The sequence below is a fragment of the Anomaloglossus baeobatrachus genome, chromosome 5, assembly GCF_048569485.1.
Source record: "Anomaloglossus baeobatrachus isolate aAnoBae1 chromosome 5, aAnoBae1.hap1, whole genome shotgun sequence".
In the NCBI taxonomy this organism is placed as follows: domain Eukaryota; kingdom Metazoa; phylum Chordata; class Amphibia; order Anura; family Aromobatidae; genus Anomaloglossus; species Anomaloglossus baeobatrachus.
Window position 1 is genome coordinate 266731355 of NC_134357.1, and position 4741 is coordinate 266736095.

At 41.9% G+C, this 4741-nt stretch overlaps 1 long non-coding RNA gene across 1 annotated transcript; it reads left to right on the forward strand.

Moving 5' to 3' along the window:
• Positions 1–3543: 3543 nt before the first annotated feature.
• LOC142309953 (uncharacterized) lies at positions 3544–4193 on the forward strand. Its single transcript, XR_012754044.1, has 3 exons — positions 3544–3618; positions 3706–3793; positions 3875–4193. It is a non-coding gene; the product is annotated as an uncharacterized LOC142309953 (long non-coding RNA).
• The last annotated feature ends 548 nt before the right edge of the window (positions 4194–4741 follow it).

Sequence of the window (4741 nt, forward strand, 5' to 3'; positions counted from 1 at the left end):
CCACCACAATAATCAAAGACATGCCCGTGGAGAACAAAAGCCCCACTTTAGAAGGATGTCACCCAGAAATATGGGGACCTCAAAAAAGCTCAAAATCAATATTATACTCAAAGGGCAAAATAGCAAAGGGGCTCCGATGTCATACTAATAGTCAGATTAAAATATCCTACTGAAGAGCTAGCAATAAATTGTGCCCATATCGATCACAGCAAACCTCCAAAACCTATGAGGTTCATCAGGGGAACCTTTAAGAATACCAATCAGAAATAGAATTAGAAACCACCACATAGATATTAGCCTGACCCTACTTAAACCAAATTTCAGGGATGGCCCTACCTATCACGTGGGGGTCGGCGCCGTAAGACAGAACGATGTGTGGGCGCCCCCACTCGGCCGACGTCTCACCCTCCTAACTAAGCTCACCCTACAACACCACTAAATAAAGGGTGCGAAAGAGAGTTCTTCATTTAAACCATTAGGATGAAGTGTTTTCAACCAGAAAATCCATCTGGATTCTTGCTGCAACAGTCTCTTATCCCAGTCCCCTCTAGGTGGAGGCCTGATGTGATCGATACCCTGAAATTTCAAAACAGTGGAGTCTCCATTGTGTACTTTATTAATGTGCCTCGCCAATGATGTATCATTATTAAGTCTAATGTCCCTCAGATGTTCTCCTATCCGTCGTCTTAGTTCCCTGCGAGTTTTACCTACATACTCCATCTTGCATATACAGGTCGCCTTATATATCACACCTCGTGTTTTACAATTAATAAACGACCGGATGTCATACTCTTTCTTGGTCACTTGACTGTGGAATTTGTTTCCCACTATGATGGAGCTACAGGCAATACATCCGTCACATCTAAAACAACCCTTCAACGTTGGTATAGCCTCAAAAGGATTTTTTGGGGCGAGATAGCTGTGAACCAGCCGGTCCTTCAGCGATCTCGCTCTCCTATACGTAACGGATGGCCTGTCTGTAAGAAGGTCTCCTATATCACCATCCATTTTCAATATGGGCCAATACTTCTCAAGGATGTCTCTTACATCCCCCGCTCCATTGTTGAAAGTTGTTATAAATCTCATCACATCCCTGCCCTCGTCCTTCACCAATTTTTTAGGGGGGTATAGAAGATCCGTTCTTTTGACCTTCTTTATGTCAGCAGCCGCTCTACTTATCACTTGTTCTGGATATCCTCTTTCAAGAAATCTTTTCTCTAGATCTTTAGACTGGTTTTTGAAATGCAATTCATCAGAGCAGTTCCTCCGAATTCTGGCGAACTGTCCCTTAGGGATGCCCCTCTTCAAACTCAGGGGGTGACTGCTTTCCCATTTTAGTAACGAGTTAGTTGAAGTCGGTTTACGATAAGTACTCGTTACCAGGTTGCCTCCCGAGTCTTTCTCGATCAAAAGGTCCAAAAAGGATAATTTTGACTTATTCATCTCAAAAGTGAAAAAGAGACCCAAGTCGTTTTTATTCAAATCATCCATAAACCTCTTTAGTCCAGCTTCATTGCCTTTCCACACCATAAAAATATCATCAATGAATCTATACCAGATTCCGATGTTCTCAACATCTCTAACATCGGAATCTGGTATAGATTCATTGATGATATTTTTATGGTGTGGAAAGGCAATGAAGCTGGACTAAAGAGGTTTATGGATGATTTGAATAAAAACGACTTGGGTCTCTTTTTCACTTTTGAGATGAATAAGTCAAAATTATCCTTTTTGGACCTTTTGATCGAGAAAGACTCGGGAGGCAACCTGGTAACGAGTACTTATCGTAAACCGACTTCAACTAACTCGTTACTAAAATGGGAAAGCAGTCACCCCCTGAGTTTGAAGAGGGGCATCCCTAAGGGACAGTTCGCCAGAATTCGGAGGAACTGCTCTGATGAATTGCATTTCAAAAACCAGTCTAAAGATCTAGAGAAAAGATTTCTTGAAAGAGGATATCCAGAACAAGTGATAAGTAGAGCGGCTGCTGACATAAAGAAGGTCAAAAGAACGGATCTTCTATACCCCCCTAAAAAATTGGTGAAGGACGAGGGCAGGGATGTGATGAGATTTATAACAACTTTCAACAATGGAGCGGGGGATGTAAGAGACATCCTTGAGAAGTATTGGCCCATATTGAAAATGGATGGTGATATAGGAGACCTTCTTACAGACAGGCCATCCGTTACGTATAGGAGAGCGAGATCGCTGAAGGACCGGCTGGTTCACAGCTATCTCGCCCCAAAAAATCCTTTTGAGGCTATACCAACGTTGAAGGGTTGTTTTAGATGTGGCGGATGTATTGCCTGTAACTCCATCATAGTGGGAAACAAATTCCACAGTCAAGTGACCAAGAAAGAGTATGACATCCGGTCGTTTATTAATTGTAAAACACGAGGTGTGATATATAAGGCGACCTGTATATGCAATATGGAGTATGTAGGTAAAACTCGCAGGGAACTAAGACGACGGATAGGAGAACATCTGAGGGACATTAGACTTAATAATGATACATCATTGGCGAGGCACATTAATAAAGTACACAATGGAGACTCCACTGTTTTGAAATTTCAGGGTATCGATCACATCAGGCCTCCACCTAGAGGAGGGGACTGGGATAAGAGACTGTTGCAGCAAGAATCCAGATGGATTTTCTGGTTGAAAACACTTCATCCTAATGGTTTAAATGAAGAACTCTCTTTCGCACCCTTTATTTAGTGGTGTTGTAGGGTGAGCTTAGTTAGGAGGGTGAGACGTCGGCCGAGTGGGGGCGCCCACACATCGTTCTGTCTTACGGCGCCGACCCCCACGTGATAGGTAGGGCCATCCCTGAAATTTGGTTTAAGTAGGGTCAGGCTAATATCTATGTGGTGGTTTCTAATTCTATTTCTGATTGGTATTCTTAAAGGTTCCCCTGATGAACCTCATAGGTTTTGGAGGTTTGCTGTGATCGATATGGGCACAATTTATTGCTAGCTCTTCAGTAGGATATTTTAATCTGACTATTAGTATGACATCGGAGCCCCTTTGCTATTTTGCCCTTTGAGTATAATATTGATTTTGAGCTTTTTTGAGGTCCCCATATTTCTGGGTGACATCCTTCTAAAGTGGGGCTTTTGTTCTCCACGGGCATGTCTTTGATTATTGTGGTGGTATGGCTGTGACCTTTCGAGTATGGTATGCAATCACCATTATACTGCTTGTGATATACACTGGTGAAACCGACTGTTCAAAATAAGCGGATATAAATCACTGAGTCATGAGCAGTCTGTTCTGTACAAACAATACCCTCCTAGTGATTACTTGTGAATGAATGCTGGAGGATTGGACGATTCTTTGAATCTGCATGCAAGCCGGAATGATACTGTGTGCCTGCAGTTTAATATCGGGCTGTTTCCCTTGTTTGTGTGACGTTCTGTCACATGACTTGCTGAGGGGAGGTGCACATCACCACGGCTACAGTGTAAACATCATGACGTGGTGTGCTCCTCTGCGGTCATGTGACCGGAATGGGCGGAAACCACGTCACACGCTGGTGCAGGGTGGGAACATTTAAACCCTGACAGTCTGCGGTGGCTCTCTTGTTAGAGCGAGAAGCACGGCCGCTCCTGCCATGTGGTGAGTCCCCCTGCTCTGTCTGCATGCTGTCATGGAATGAATCGTTCCTGACATGCTGATGTCTGTTTATCTATAAATGTATTTCAGCATGCCATTGCAAGTGAGGTCCACGGCTTGTGGGACCTGAATTGGATTGACCGCACATATGACTCCTGTTTTGAGTCTATGATCTTTGGTGAGTTTCTCCACATATGATTGTGTGATTAACCATTGATATGCTGATACTTATTGTTACTCTATATATGTTTTGTTTCAGCATATGATGAACTTTTTGGACTCATTTTTTATGAGATCTGAGATGTAATTGCCACAATTATAAGCTCCCCTGATGAGTTTGCTTTTCTAACGAAACGCGTTGGGAGGTACAATTTCATAATCATGAGGTTCCGCCAGGAGGATGCCTGAACCCATTCGAATTTAATATGTGGTATATCAGAATTTGGTGAGATAATTCCAATTCTTTATTTATCAGTGGACTTTATGAAACTGGCACCTGATTTATGGGCAAAAAGTTCCACTTTATATTAGCGGTAATAATCTACTTGTGGTTTGCATTGAACTCTTGAAAAGTAGGAGGGGCCAAACCTATTCTTGTATTGTTTGTTTGTTTGTCAGTGAGGATTATCCTCATTTTTATGAATAATTTAATTAAAAGTTAAATTTTAAAGAATTTTTCTCGCATATGGTGACCCTATTGTGCAATACTGCTGTCCTGAACTGTTAATCTGTGTATTTAACCCAGTGGCTATTTAATAGATTAAAAAATGGCAATGGTGAGGACCGAAGGTACATCAAAGCATGGAGAGGCTTTACGCGTTTCGGACTGACCAAATAAAAACAAAAAAGTCCTTAATCATAAGCACCCCATGCTCAACACCAAGCTACTGAAATAGAATGGCCCACAAAACAAAGCCCAGAATGAGGGCGGATCTGCAATGGTTAATTGAAAACACAGGTGAGTTTGGACATTCCAAGGCAAATGGTAGGAGAATGATAGAAGTATAATACATGGGTAAATAGTTCACAAAAGTATGTACCGCATCAAGAAAGGCTAGTAAATGGATGTGCAAAATACAACATAAAATAAACATAATATAAAAATGTGAGAAATACATATGTACAT